The 16,316-nt window shown below is 45.8% G+C and overlaps 1 pseudogene; it reads left to right on the forward strand.

Annotated features, from left to right (window-relative positions):
- The first annotated feature begins 6,561 nt into the window (after nt 1–6,561).
- LOC139012897 (transmembrane protein 229A-like) lies at nt 6,562–7,984 on the forward strand (annotated as a pseudogene).
- The last annotated feature ends 8,332 nt before the right edge of the window (nt 7,985–16,316 follow it).

The raw sequence follows: 16,316 nt of genomic DNA on the forward strand, positions 1-16,316 counted from the left end.
GAGACATGATGTTGGGAGTTACGTGTCGTTCTCTCTGCCATGAGGTAGAGTCAGGTGGAAGAGTTAGGACATGGGCCCTTGGTCCCCATAATAACATCTCTGAAGGCTTGCTCTCTGAAACTCTTCCCCAGATACAGTTCTTGGAGCAAACAATGGAATCACAAGGGACCACTGACGGATAGGACGGCCTGCTGCTCGGCGCTGGGCTCAGACTTGGCAGGGGCACTGGCCCAGTTAGTGGGACCCTGGAAACCCCAGGACTTTGGGACCAGGGCTCATCCCTACAGGGGCAGCCCAGCCCTTTGTTGTCTGTGACACAGAGGACCCCTTCCAAACACCAGCAAGGGGGCCCATGGCACACCCTCCCTTGCTGCTCTCCTTCCTGAAAACTTTACCCCTCTTCGTGCTGACTCCCCCCATCCTGACCTTCTCAGGGGCATCCTTGCCTTTCCAGGCCTGACACCCAAGCCCCATCCCAAGCTCTGAGACAAGCGGCACTAGTTCCCAGGAGGAAGGTGCTCTAGCTCCAGAGGCAGCAGCGGGAACAGGGGACAGGTTCTTGGGTGTCCAAGGTCCCATCGGGGAGACTAAGGACTCCTGGTTTGATTGTGGGGTGCAGCTGGACCTGGGAGCCAGCGGTGATGGCCCAGGAGACCTCGCTCTTTCCTGAGGCAGCGTCCACGGTGACTCAATGGGGAGGAAGCATCAACATCAGTGTGCATTTGGAGAAACACTTTGCACCCCGAATTTGACATAGGACAGGGCCCCCCTCCTCCGTTAAAAGCCTGGTTCTGGTGCTGGGAGCAGAGAGGACCCTGGGAGGTCCTGGCTGAGCAGCAGAAAGGGGAGCTGGCTCTTCTGTCCTCAGCCCTGTGGACACACGGTGGCGCCGCTGCGCTGCTCCCCAGGCTGCCTGCGCCCTGGCAGGGGCTGTGCTGTGAGTGGGTCAGAGGGAGCTGACTTGAAGGCGGGGCATCCGAGAGGGATGAAGAAGCTTTGGCGAATCCTGGGCTCCACAGTGTCAAGGTCAGGACAGGACAGGGATTGACTAAGAAGAGTGCTCAGGAGCCAGGGGCCATCTCTGAGGTTTCCATCTGCTCACTGCCATCCCTCTCTCCAATCCCTAGAGGACACCACCATGGGAACCTGAAAAGTAGAAACATGTTCTTCTATTCCCTGTTTCTGTTTTGTGATTTTTTTCAAACTCAGTTTTTAAAATAAAATCATCTCTTATTTGGGAACAACATCTCAATGTCTACACAATCTTCCACAGTGAGGGGATGCACATTGGGACTCTTGGGGCTAAAGCACAGCTCCCCAGGGCCTTCTGTCCCCCAGAAGGACAGCAGAGGAGCCCCTGTGCTAGGGGTCACACCTGGAGCCCCAGAGGTCACAGCTCCAGCCCCAAGCTATCCCTGAGACGACCTGTGAGCACAGCCCCTCTCTCAGGGTCCAGAATGAGCCCATGCACATCCTCTAAGACCCTCCTTTCCTTCAGGCATCCACCCCCTGATCCAGAAAGGCTCCACACACTGGAATGAAGACCCGGCCACCCTAAACCTCCTCATCTCCATCCTCAGAGCCCAAGTGACAGCCCCCAAACTGTGCTCCTCCCACCTCCTCTCTCACACACTCACCACCACCATCAGCCCTGAATCCACCAGGACTAACATCATTCTGTCCTGTCCCTGTTTGTTTCGGTCACTCAGTCTCCCAAACACCCTACATGCTCCTCTGCACAGGCACCCCCCCAAAACACACACACACACACACACACTGTCTCCTCTCACAACACCTCCCCAACTCCTGAAACCTCCCCACTGCCCTTCCCAGGGTTCACAGCCCAAGACCCGCCCAATGTGCACAGCCCTCCCAGGATGCTCCTGCACCTCACAGCTCTGAGGGAGACCTGGTCTCCCTGGGACATGGCTCCCTCTGTAGTATCTTCCTATGGGGTGTCTCCCCTCCCCAGACCTGGAGCCCCATGTTCCTCACTCCTCCCTGAACATTTTCTCCTATGAATCTTCTGCCATCAGATTGAGCCCCAAGGCCCCTCCTTGTAGGTATTCGCTGTGGGCCCTGAGGCCATTCCTGATTTCCTTCAGCTCCTGGCTCACTGTCACCCTCCCTAGAGGGCTCCCCCTTTGATCCTCAATGATTTCAATAAAATCAGTTGCAGAAGGCTGAACAATGCTCCCCAGAGATGTCCAGTGGAATCCATGGAGCCTGTGAGGAGGTTTCCTGACCTGGCAAAGGGTCGTGGGCGAAGTAATGAAGGTGAAGGACCTAGGATGGGGACACTGTCCTGGGAGATCTGGGTGGGCCAATTAGAGTTCATGGACCCTGAAAGCAGAGAAGTTTCTCTGGCTGGAGGCACAGGTGCTGCAGGAGGGATGGGGTGGAGGGGAGTCAGAGAGGCTCCACATGGGGGAAGGCTTGGGTGTGCTGTAGGGGCCAAGGTCCAGGACCGCAGGCATCCTCTGGGAGCTCAGAGGGCTCCAACTGGCAGCCAGCAGGGAGACGGGGACCTCAGTCCCACATCTGCAGGAATCTGCTTTCACACAATCAAGTGAGTGAACCTGGCAGTGGGCTCAGTGAGGAGCAGAGACCTGGCCACACGTGTGCTTAGCCCGGAGAGCACATGTGGGATGTGGAACCTGCACAACCGTGACATAGTAAATGGGTCTGTTCACAGGAACTCGGTTTGTGGTCATTGTCCAGCAGGGACAGGCACCACCCAGCAGTGAGGATGCTCTCACACTCTGTCCACCACCTCCCCTCCTCATCCCCATGGACTGGCCCCTCCCACCTGCTCTAGCCCCTGGAAACCACCTTTCTACTCTGTTTCTATGAGTTTGAACTTTTTAAAAAGTCCACATATAAGTGATACCATGCAGTATTGGTCTTTCTCTGGCTTGCTTAGTTCATGTAGCATAATGCCCTCAAGATCTACTCATGTTGTTGCAAATGGCAGGATTTCTTTTTTTGTCATACCTAATGAGAATAATATTTTATTGCATGCATTTGGATATGGCTGGAAGACCCTATTTTCATTTCCTTTGAATATAGACTCAGAAGTGGGCTTGCTGGAACATATGGCAGTTGTTAAATTTTTAAAAAAATATATTTTATTGGTTTTTTTACATAGAGGAAGGGAGAAGGATAGTCAGAAACATCGATGAGAGAGAAACATCAGCTGCCTCCTGCACATCTCTCACTGGGCATGTGCCTGCAACTAAGGTACATGCCCCTGACTGGAATCGAACCTGGGACCCTTAAGTCCACAGGCCGACGCTCTATCCACTGAGCCAAAACTGTTAAGGCTTTTTTAAATTTCTTGAGGGACCCCATATTGTTTCCCATAGTGCCTGTGCCGAAATACATTCCCACCAGCAGTTTACAAGGCTTCCCTTTTCTATTCATCCTTGCCAACACCTCTGATTTCTTTTTGTATGATAGCCATCCTAACAGGTGTAATTTGGACTGTGGTTTTGATTTGAATTTATCTGATGACCAGTTATTTTTAGCACCATTTCATGCATTTATTAGAGATTTGAATGAATTCTTTACAAAAATGTCTATGTCGTTCCCCTGCCCATTTTTCAATTGGATGGTTTCCTATTTTGCTGTTGAGTTGTATGAGTTCTTTTTTAAAAAAATATATTTTATTGATTTCTTACAGAAAGGAAGGGAGAGGGATAGAGAGTTAGAAACATCGATGAGAGAGAAACATCGATCAGCTGCCTCCTGCACACTCCCCACTGGGGATGTGCCCGCAACCAAGGTACACGCCCTTGACCGGAATGTAACCTGGGACCTTTCAGTCTGCAGGCCAATGCTCTATCCACTGAGCCAAACCACTTAGGGCATGTTGTATGAGTTCTTTACATATTTTGGATATTAACTCCTTATCATATATATGATTTGCAAATATTTCCTTCCATTCCATAGGTTGCCTTTTCATTCTGTTGATGGTTTCTTTTGCTTTACAGAAACTTTTTAGTTTGTTGTGTCCCACTTGCTTATTTTTGCTTTGTTGCCTTTTCTTTTTGGTGTCAAATCAAAAAATCCATTGTCAAGAAGCTCTACGTTTAGTTCTAGGAGTGTTATGGTTTCAGGTCATAAATTTAAGTCTTTAATTCATTTTGAATGGATTTTTATGTGTGGTCTTAGATAGGGGTCCAATTTTCTTTTGCATATGGCTTTCCAGCTTTTCCATCACAATTTATTAAAGAGTCTATCCTTTCCTATGGAATAGTTTAGCCTCCTTTGTCATAAATTAATTGACCATATATGCATGGGTTTATTTTAGGGCTTTTTATTCTGATCCATTGATCTCTGTGTCTGTTTTTATGCCAATACCATACTGTTTTGACTACTATACTTTGTAATATGGTTTGAAATGAGGAAGCTTGATGCATCCAGCCTTGTTCTTCTTTCTCAAGATTGCTATTCAGCACACCTACCAAAATGGCTATCATCAACAAACGACATGTGTTGGGGAGAATGTATAGAAAAGGGAAACCTCATACAGTGCTGGTGGGAATGCAGACTGGTGCAGCCTCTGTGGAAAACAGCATGGAGTTTCTGCAAAAAAAATTAAAAATGGAACTACCATTTGAACCAGTAATCCCACTTCTAGGAATATATCCCAAGAAACCGGAAACACCAATCAGAAAGGATATACACACCCATATGTTCATAGCATCGCAATTTACAATAGCTAAGATTTGGAAACAGCCTAAGTGCCCATCAGCAGATGAGTGAATTAAAAAAAAAATGATACAGCTATACAATGGAATACCACACAGCTGTGAAAAAGAAAGAACTCTTACCATTTGCAACAGCATAGATGGACCTAGAGAGCATTATGCTAAGACAAAGAAGCCAATCAGAGAAAGGTAAGTATAACATGATCTCACTCATACGTGGAAAAATGCACAACATAAACTGATGAACAAAAAATGGATCCAGAGACATAGAAGCATTAACAAACTGTCAAACCTCAGAGGGAAGGCAGGGGAGGGCGGGTGGGTGGGAAGAGATCAACCAGTGAACTTGTATGCATATATGCATAATCCATGGATACAGACAATAGGGTAAAGGCCTGAGGTGGGGAGTGAAGGCCAGCTGGAAGAGGTCAGTGAGGGAAAGGGGAGACATATGTAATACCTTCAACAATAAAGATTTTTTCTTAAAAAGTCTATGGCTTCCATCTTGGATGCTCTCTTGCTCTCTCTTGGATTGTGTGCTCTGGGGAAATAAGCTGCCATAGGCTGTGACAGCCCTGTGGAGAGACCCACATGAGTCAGCTGGGAAGCAAGCCTCCTAAAGCAGGACAACAGCCGCATGAGTGAACCTGGAGCAGATGCTCCCGGCCTTGAGCCTTGAGATGACCACAGCTCCAGCTGACATCTTGGCTGCAATCTCAGGAGGGACTGAACCAGAACCAGCAGCGAAACTTCTTGGATCCTTGGACCACAGACACTTTGAGATAATAAATGTTTGTTGTTTGAAGCTGCTAAGTTTAGGGCCATTTGTTGCACAGTAATAGATAACTAATGCAGCCCATGACAGGTAACACTTAACAGCTGGAATGCTATATAAGGTGGAGCACAAGAGTCAGAATCAAGGTGGTCAGGGGACTGCACAGGAGAGAGGTGAGGAGAAGAATGCTCACTGAGCACCTGTGCTGTGCTAGGCACTGTGCCAGCGCCTCACAGACACACAGACACATTTCACATTAATTCTCATTACAGGGTAAGACTGGCATCATTATTCCCACGTTACATTTGAGTAACCTAAGGTTCAGAAGGGTTAAATAATGTGCCCTACTTTATACCGCTGATAAGTAGCCAACACCAGATTTCTGAACTCTGTATTTATTCTCCTGCTTCTGTTACCACCCTAATGGCAATGAGAAAGGAGAGTATATGCTTCCTAACACTGGTCATGAGTGAAAATGGACCCAGCTCACCCTGTCAGACACACACCTGGCATTGATGTGATCAGAGCAGCAGGAGGGGGTGAGCACAGTGCTGTGGGAACATGAAGAGAACCACTGCTTGTGGTGTGGGAAGGGGTGGAGGGAACACCCCACGGAGGGGTCACATTAGCCATGAACAGCTGTCTTTCTGTCCCCCCTGGTAGAGCCTGGGCTCTGAATCAGACTGACGTGGGTTCAGACCAGGTACTGTCTCTGTGACCTGGACAAGTTACTTCTTGCAGCCATAGTTTCATTATCTGAACTGAGTGAATGAGGAGGTGCATATGAATTGCTTGGCAGAGAGTGAGGTATATGATAAACACTTGATAAATGTTCACAATCAATAATATTATTGTTTTTCTTTTAAAATTAACTTTCTCTTAATGAATGTTTAGTTACCAGTACTACTGTATGTGCTCACCCACCAGTGTGTTTTTATAAGGGGGGCAAATAGCTCCCTACATGAACTGGGTAAATGTTGAAAAGAGAGGAGAGGGCCAGGGTCAGGTGCGTCGCTGCTCGCTTTACTCTTTACTGAGCCTGAGACGGAGGCGGCGGGCTGAGCCACAGAGAAGATGGGCTTTGCACCCGCCCCGACATTGCTCCTCGCAGCCCGGGCACTGCCGCAGCAGTCCCTCTGCAGGAAGCGGCGCCTGTTGGGCCGCGCAGGGTGAGCGGGGCGGCACCTCGCCCAGGGCTGGAGGGGAGGGCGCAGCGGGGCGCGGCGGGGACTCCCCCGAGCGCAATAGCTCCAGCTGCCGCCAGGCCGTGGCCAGGACCGAGCTCCGCCGCGCCCCTCGCGGGCCGGCCGCTACTGGGAGGCGGCCCGGGACTGGGCTCCTCGGCTCCCAGCTCCCGGCTCCCGGCGGCGGCGTGGGATCGGGCGCTGCTGCGGCCACGGAGCGCATGGCGGGCAGCGACGCGGACAAGGGGTCGCCGCCGAGGGGCAGCCTGGGGCTCCAGCGGGCGAGGAGGCGAGGCCCCGCCGGCCGCTGTCCGCTACCGAAGCGGCGGCCGAGGGCGCCGAGCTGCAGCCCGGAGGAGCCTCTGCTTCTGCGGGAGGCACGGGTCACCTGGACGTGCTGGTGTCGTCAGCGCGGCGCTAGGCTCGCAGCCCCGACCTCCGGATGCCGGGCTTCCCCCCGCCCCCGCCTCCCCCCCCCGCCGCCTCCTGCACCTGCTCACCCACGTCGCCTGGAGAAGGTCCACCTGCCGCGGCGGCGCTGTCCCAGCGCCTCCGTCTTCAGTGTCCTCCTCTCCCCGTTGGCGCCGGGGGGCTGTGGACCCTGGCGGCCCAGGCGCCGCTGCTCAGCCTGGGCGACTGGCCGGGCGACTCGGGGGCGCCGGGGGCGCTGGACCTGGCGCTGCAGCCCCTGCTGGCGCCCCACCTCCTGCAAGTGCTCCTGCGGCGCTTCCTGCGCTTGCGGTGCCGCCGGCGGAGCTGCAGCCGCGACCCGGCGCTGCCCCTGCCCCTGCCCCTGCCCCTGCCCCTGCCCCTCCCGGTGCCCGAGCCCCCGCTGCCCCCGGTCACCGAAGGAGCCCCCAGCAAGGGGCTGCCGGACCTGCTCCGCTTTCTCTTTCACGGGATGCACGGCTTTTGGATGAGATCTTCTTCACCTTCTTCTTTGAGGAGCTGGGACAGGGGGACCGGGCCACCGGTCGAAAGGAGTGAAAGGAGGCGATGGTGTTCACTCACCGCTCTGGTCGTTCTTCATGTGCGGCAGCTGCAGCTTCCTGGTGGAAAAGCTCTGTTTCCACCTTCACTACAGTCGCGGCGGGAGCTCCTGGCAGCGGGGGCCCGTCTATGTGACGCTCATCTGCCTGTGGGAGCTGCCCTGGGGCCTGGGCCTGGGCGCCTGTTCCTGGGACTATGCCCACCACCCGCTCAATCTCATGGGCCCCGTTTCCCTGATGCGTTTACCTGTTGGATATTCCTTTGTGCACCGGGACCTGCTGTCCACCGCGTTGTGGCGAGAGCAGTTCTTACCAATGGACTAAAACAGAGTCTCTGGATCCCCATCCGTGAATGCGATTTATTTTTACACGTTTAAAACGGAGTGGTCTTCTTGGCATTTTAATTTTCATGCGTTTAACTAAACTCTTGCAACATATTTCATTCTATCTTTTCGGTTTTCTGGCTGTTTGAGACCCGTGCATCATACCATACTTCGAAATATTACTCAAAGTACTAACTCGTCCATATTGGAAAATCCTCACAAGCCCGGACATCGGGAAGCTGTAGGATTCCCCTGTGTGGGCACAGGTGGCTGATAACTGCTGAATTTTATTTATTTACTTACTTATTTATTTATTTTTTGGTGAGGAAGTTCTTCAAATCAGAGGCCAGTGATTTTTACAAGATTTAGCAAAATGTTGTGGTTTAATGGTGTGTTTACTTTCTTTTGAATCCAATTTCACTTTAATTCCTTGCAATATTTGTCGAAGACTGCCTAAATCCAGTGTCTTGTACTCCTGAAACTACAGTTCATAGCTCTTAAGTGCCTCCCTTCTAGCGTACAAAGTGGGAAGAAACTGACAAATGTGAAACCATCCTATGAACTGATGTTTAAATAAGTCTTTTCTAGCGACCCCAACAGGTGACACTGTGTTAAGTGTGTGATCTCCATGAGGGAAATGATGGTTTTCCAACGTGGGTCAGCCTTAAACTCCGAGGTTAATAAGATCCTACGTTACCTGTGGCCGCCCATGTTTGTTACTGTGTAATAATGTAAAATGTTTACCTTCCATGTCCAAGGGCCAAGCCCAATTACACCACCCTCAGGAGTGTTCAAACCTTAGGGCCCTTTCTCCGTGGAGCTTCAAGAGTAGAAACAATTCCTTGAAAGAACATGAACTTGAACGTTTGCCCTAGTTGCATTAGGCCTACCTGTTGTCTGCATATTTCTGCCATGGCTCACTAGTAAACATTTTTCTTTTTCCTTCTGGGCCCACTCAGAGTTCTTGGGTGAAGCCCGGTGTGTAAGTCAAACTATACATTGATAGTGTTTTGGTGACTCATTATTAATGTCTGCAAGTTCCAAAGTTAAATGAGATGATGTAAACCATTTAAAGAAATCATGTCTAAACTCTTAAAAGTGTATTTAAGGTAGAAGAAGAAGAAGAAGAAGAAGAAAAAGAGAGAGAGAGAGAGAGAGAGAGAGAGAGAGAGAGAGAGAAGGGGGATAAAGAAAACAGGTGTGTGCTTGTGAGATAATGAGTGTGTGAGGCAAATGAGCACCTCTGGGAGCAGAGGCAGGGAGGTGGGAGGGAGGGAGGGAGGCTGGCCTGTGGACTCTCTCTCTGTAGGGAGCAAAGGCTGCATTTTATTCGCCTTCATATTGTCATCACAGCATCAGGTCCACAGTCATTCAGTAAATGAGTGAAGCCATTCACTCTTCCATTCAGCAAACACTAACTGCAACCTATTGTGTGCCATCCTTTTTCTGTGAGGGAAACTGAGGTAAGTGTCTTTGATGGGAATCAAACCTGGGATCCTCAGTCCTGTGGCCAACGCTCTATCCACTGAGCCAAACCAGCAAGGGCAGTCTTGGGGGACTTAAAGGCTGGGAGTTAGGGGAGATCTTAGATCAGGATCTCAATAGAATATTCATGAGTGTTTCCAGGTGTGTTCTTTCAGGGTCATGTTCTCTACTGATTGGTCAGCACCAAAGCAAGGGGTCATTAGTCATTGCCCCTGGTCCTGGCATCACATAATAACAAGCAACTGCACATGTGTTACTTTGAAATACACTTTTTATTCCATTATCCACAATAACTGTTATGGATACCTGAACAAATATGATGTATTCAGCAAACTAAGAAAGCTTGGCCCTCATGTATTTAATGATTTTTGCAGTGGTCCATTAATTGTGATTTCCTCCTGCCCTCACTGCTGCTACTTCAAGGTCACGGACCTGGAGTAGTGTGTTCCTTGTATTCATTCATTTGTTTCTTTAATTATTTCTTTTCACTAAAAACAAAAAAGTATTAGGAGCCTACTATATTCTAAGCATCATGCTACAGTGTCATAAGTGTTTCCCTCCACGTCCTGCGTGGTTCAGGGTTCGGGTCTGGAAGTGGAGCCACACACAAATGAAATAGAAAAGACACAAGATAATTTGGGAATATGGGGGACCAGGCGAGCAAGTCCAACTCAGGGAGAAGGACTTCCACTGTGCTCAGGCCTCACCAAGCTTTTTATAGTGAGGGGTAAACAAGGTAGTGGTTACCATAGTTACACAGTTCTTGTGAGTTTCACTTGTTTACACTGTTCTTGCACTTCCTCAGCCCATTTGCTTCCCAGATAAGATCTAGGGAGTGTTATAAGATCAAGCTTAATTATGCTAAGAGGACTGTGCCCTGTAAGGTAGGACTTGTTTGTGACTTTGCCAGCAGGTCAGTCCGAGGCTTAACCCTATATCAGTTTCCCACATCTCACCCTTTTTTTTATTATTAAGCTACTATAACTTACACATCAAAAACAAAACTCTGGCTATTAAAACAATAACAATGCCAATCCGTAACCCAAAACATTTTAAAACTTAAGCATAACATTTCAAGAACAAAAAAATGTTTTAAGTCCCAATTTCATTGTCCAACAGTTCTGAGTCCAAGTTCAATGTCCGACAGTTCCTTATGTGTACATGTCAGCAATGGTATTTCAGTTCTGGATGGTGGACAAATGGTGGCAATGCAGGTCGGACCCTCTCTGGTTTGGTCCTGGGCAACCTGCAGCGACGCACAGCTGCTGACTGCTAGCATGGCAAAGCGTCGTCAGTGTCTCCATCTCTGAACTGTCTCTCCTCTTGTCTTCATGGCTGGAGCATTCCTGAGAATTCCTCTCTGTTTCAGGAATCCACATGGTCTTGAAGTTGTTTTCTGAAAATATACAAATATATTCTCGACCGAAGGTTAATAAAGGGAATTTTACTTGGGGTCCTTTTTATATTTGCCCAAATGATTTTCCTTTGGCTTATTTTGACACCATGTGTGTTTTCCTGGGTGTCTCGCTGTTAGCATTATAAATGAAAAAATTTTTCTAGATGTAATTTAGTTACAGGATATTTTTCCTTACATGGTATTTTTACACTATCTCCCCTTTTTTTGATTTAGTCTAGATAACTTTAAATTTTGATGTTTTTGCACAAAAATATGACTGTTTTAGGTTCATTGCATGTTAAGCAATTTTTCCATGAAATGAAAATTTTGGTTAATACTTCTTGAATATTTACTTATTTCAATATCTAATTTAAATTAATCTGAAAACTTGACTACTAGTTTACTGTTAAATTTAATACTCTAACAACAATCTTAGTTTATACTGTAAATATTAATGGAAAGGATTATTTTTGCATCCTTGAGAAAGCCCTGAGCATTTGCGGTGTTAGGCTGGATGTAGATATAGGGTAGCTGTTGTCAGCCAAGTCTCTGTTGTGTGGATACTGATCTCAGCTGGGCCAAGTCTCTTTCTGTTACCTGGGTCCTGATCTGGTCTGTGTGTGGGAAGCGCAGCAGCCATGGGGGCAGGAGACCTCCCTCAGAAGGGGCAAGTGTTCAAGCCCCTGCATAGTTGGGGGGTGAGGATCTGTGCTCCACCTCTGTTGACGCCCAAGTTCTCTTCTGCTGGCCCCTCTGTGACTGTGCCTGTCTTAGGTTGTTCCTCCCCGAGGAATCTTACCCGTCTTTGACTAACCAGCCATCCTTCGGGGCCAAGCAGGGTGATGTGAGGTACAGTTCTGTCTCCTTGGTAGCCTATGCCCCTGTGGCCTCCATGCCCAGCAATTGCCTTGGGATCCCCTCGCCTGCTAGCGGGGCCCTGGCATTGCACATATCTTGGGGAACCCAGGTTTCTTCTCCAGGGAGGGCCCAGCTCATGCCATTGGGCGAGAGACAGATCCACAGCACCAGCCACCATGAGTCTTCAACCTCAGCATGAACAGAGAGCTCAGGCAACAGCTGTGGGCAATTGGATTGTGAGAAGAGGGACCCTCCTGGCAAAAAGGGCAAGAGAGGTCAATACAGAATGCTCAAGTGCCTTCTCATGGGGCCTTCCACACAGTGGAAGGGATTAAATCCTTTAATGTCCTTACTGTAAATATTAAATTTCTGCCAAACATTCAAAGAATTAGTTTGTATGGGATAAATGTACAATAATGACATTGTAGAACAATATCATGTAAGGATATTCTTTGCTCTAGGCCATGGCAATTCAATTTTAAACTGGTTGTCAATTTCTTTTCGTATGGACAAGCTCTTAGTTACATTTTCCTTGACCTGTTGTATGAAATGAGAGGTCTAAACAGTCTGTACCATAGATGAAACAGCAATGCCCACAGAAGTAAGTAATGTTACGAGGGCAAAGATTCCTGCAATTAACGTTCCAAGAAATCTTTTTTGTCTTTTTAAGGTATTTTACTAGATCATGCAACAGTTCGTAGGTTTGATGAGATTCCCATGGTTCAGTTAAGTTAGTGGGAACCCAAGCAAAAGCTGGTTGTTTTAAAATCATGAGGGAGTTCTTTTGAACAGTAGAATTGATACAATGGGATAATGTACAATCTGTGCATGACACCTCATACAGATGGCTTGTAACATTAAGATGCATCTGAATGGGGCCTGATAAGAGCACAAACGGATCAAATACACAGGCAGTAGCAAACACTGTCTTATTGAGAGTTCCTCATAAAGCAAAAATGGAACTATTTGAGCTATAATTGAAACTATAGGTGCAAGTGCAGCAGCTAATTTCTACTGCGTACTTTGTAGAGGCCAGTTGTCATGTTGTAATTGAGGCCCAACAAAGTCTCCTCCATGAGATGGAGTGATTTTCTTCAACATACAGATAGGATGCATGCCCTTTCCATTTAAGGATGTGGTTGTTACTATACAGAGAACCATAAGGGCTCCAGTCTATAAAGAAAAAAATTATTAAGTTTGCTGGTGGTAGGATAATTACTATAACAGTCTTGCCAATTAACTTCTTCCTCAGTGGGATTCCATACATAAGACCATGTACGTAAAGGCTTAGTGTGTGTGTGTGTGTGTAGGGGGGGGTGCCTTAGCACACTTATATTTTCTTCACCTTTCCCTGGAGCAAGTAGAGATAATACATGTACTTGAGCCGTTTCTTCCCCGTTCTTTGGGGTCCAGGCTGGCCAAAAACCTCTCTTTAATTTTACACACAAGGGAGCAGTGGGTTGATTTAGAATATTACAAAAGGGAAGCTGGGTGGCAACAGCTGTGTAATAATACCTTGTCCATATGCTTCCTTGCCCCACCTGTGGTCCTCCTGGAAGGATCAGCCCACGTAAGGGTTCTTACCCAAGAAGGGTCAGGAGAATAAGTCTGAAATACTTCCACATTTTCCCTAGGTAATATTATCATACAAATGATTACTGCTAGTATGGCAAGAAAGATGTTCACTGTACAGTCTTCTTTACCATGCCCCATGTGGTCTCCAGGCTGTTTGTTGTCTGGCTCATCCTCCTTCTGCTGGGTTAAACTTGGAGAACTTCAATTTAAAAAAATCTTTTTTCTTTTACACTAAGTAACCTACAGGGTTACTTCCTGGATGTTGACTGATAGTACCGCAAGGCCATGTATTTCAAGTCAAAGTCATTAATCATTTATGGTGACTGTACTTCCAGATTTGGTATTTTAACAGCAAATCATTAGATTATCCTATAAATATTAGTGGAAGATATTTCAAAATTTTAAAATTTCTCCTTTTTATTAAATTTAAAGTAACATTTTTAAAAAGCATTCCCTTTTGGCTTATTTGCATATACAGAGGAATCATGGGAAACCTTCAGTAACTTTTTTAGAAGAATTTTACTTTACTAGGATTCAATTGCTTACAAAGATTAGTAAATTTAGTAAAGTTTTATGTCTGATTCACGAGATGCAAACGCTGTCTCACCTCCAGCCTAATTTAAAATGCAGCGGCGAGGAGCTTTTGTTATTTTAAATTACATCTTAAAATTCTACTGCTGAATTTTAAGAAATATCAAACAAAATAACTTGTTTTGCCCTTTCTTAGAGGCAAAAACTTAAAATATATTTATTAATTTATATTTGATAAAGCTTTCCATGTAATTTCAAGAATATTAAATTTGGCTTTATTAAAAATCCTTTAAGAAGAGAGAATAAACTTTTGGAAACATTTCAGGGCCCATGAAATGTCCCAAAGTCATTCCTTGGTTATGGTTTTGAAATCCAACTTGAAAGACCATCAAATATATATGTGTATATATGATTTAAAGATTATATACCTTTTATAATTGTTAAGAGATATCAATTAAATTAAAACTGATCTTTGCATATAAAAATTTCGGTTGGGATCACAGAATTTATCCTCTTTTTTAATCAGATCAATGAGTAACATATTTTGAATTCTAATTATTTCAGAGAAAACAAAAGTTATTTTTTCAAAGATAAATCTCTATACTTTAGGCATTTAGCTACCTCAATTACACAGTTTTTCCCAATTCAATCCGAACCTTAAACTTTTAGCTGGCAAGTTAAATATTTAGCATTTCTCAATCAATAACATTTTTAAGAATAAACTTTAAAAATGCAAGACATAATCAACCAACAGATTTAATTCTGTCCTCTAGATTTAGTATGAGGCACACTCAGATCAATATTTCAGCATTATTTCACTTCAAAATACCTAGGTATAAGTTTTTAGATTCAAACCCAATTATTATTTTAAGGCAGTTGCTTTGGCAAATTTTCTGTAACAGACAATTTTACTGAATTTCTTTGAGGCTTTTAAGAGTAACTTTGGAACAAGCTTTATTAACATTTCAAAAATCACTTTATTATGGAAAAATAACAATCTTGTTGCTAGAACCAGCCTGCATTTCTCCCCTGGGTCAAATTCGCCATTCTTCTTAGGAAATAATCAGTCTTGGGTTTTATTCTGTACATTTGTAAAGAGATTTTTAGCTCAAAACTCTATCTAAATGTCCAAAATCGGATGATGCGCGCTTTAGTTCCAAGCCAGTTTTTTTCTTTACACGTGCACAGAAATCCCAGACGCATTTTTAAATTTTGTAAAACTTTACAATCAGAATAGTTGGGGAGGGGGCGTCCATATTGGATCGCCATGTGCTCCCTTCCCTTCCCCCACATCCTGCTTTGGGGGAAGTTTCAGCAAATGACTCAGATGGCGTATTTTTCCCAAAGTCATGCTTAATAGAAAAAGACATTTTAATTTTTCCTATTTCGCTTTCTAAAGTCATGGCTAGCACCCAAGGTTATCTTAGCCAAAGTTTGGTTGTCAAAAGATGTTCTCTGGTAATTTTTAAATAAAACATTAAGTAATTTCATTGTGGGAGAGCTTATACCTCTGCCCTCTCCTGCCACCTTTGAATCTCTCCACAGCAGAGGTGGATTCGGTAGCGGAATTTCATTTCTTATTACAGATTTTAGATTCCAAATACAAATTAAGATTTTAATTTGAACAAGAAACCACATTAAGATGACCATGGCACTCTTTTTTCCAGCCTAATTTAAAAGAGTACCTTTTAATATTCCAATTTCTCTATAATTTGGCGTTTTTGCACAGGTGATTCTATTAACGGAGAATTAATTAGGACATGGAGGTGGAGGGAGCCATGAAGGCCATTCCTCCCATTTTTTCTTTTCTTTCTGCTCCTCTTTAGGAGTGGAGGGTGCAGGGGAGGAGATTTATCCTCCTTGGCCTCTCTCAAAGGCTCTAGTAAATGAAATACTGTGTTTCACAAGGAAAAACAGTATGGAGGCAAGTTTTTCCCTGCTGCTGACCTTTTTTCGATTTCTAACTTTTTGGCAAACTTTTAAGATCTAATGTACCTTTTTCAAGAAAACAAAAGTTATGTTCTGTAACAACATGCAAAAACTATAAGAGATTACCTTCTGAAACTTTAACTACTTAAGCATGCAACTCAAAAGTCTATAATAGAGTTTTTTACTTTTTTAAAAGCCCAATCTACTTTTTTAAAGCCGAATCCTGCCCCGTTAGCCTGGTTGAGAAAACGTTCCCACACCACCTACAGCTCCGGACCACTGTAGCTGATTGTGGGCATTTGTGTGCGGTGAAATAACCCCTCACCTTTACGGTGAATTTTCCTACCTTTATGGTGAATTCTTTGTTCCTCACTTTTGCCTTCACTTCCAGAGTCCCTGTTCGGGCGCCAGATGTCCTAAGTGTTTCCCTCCACGTCCTGCGTGGTTCAGGCTTTGGGTCTGGAAGTGGAGCCACACACAAATGAAATAGAAAAGACACAAGATAATTTGGGAATATGGGGGACCAGGCGAGCAAGTCCAACTCAGGGAGAAGGACTTC

This window comes from Myotis yumanensis, unplaced genomic scaffold (genome assembly GCF_028538775.1).
Source record: "Myotis yumanensis isolate MYYU_CA2020_CCGP unplaced genomic scaffold, mMyoYum1.0.hap1 SCAF_6, whole genome shotgun sequence".
NCBI classification, from domain to species: Eukaryota; Metazoa; Chordata; class Mammalia; order Chiroptera; family Vespertilionidae; genus Myotis; species Myotis yumanensis.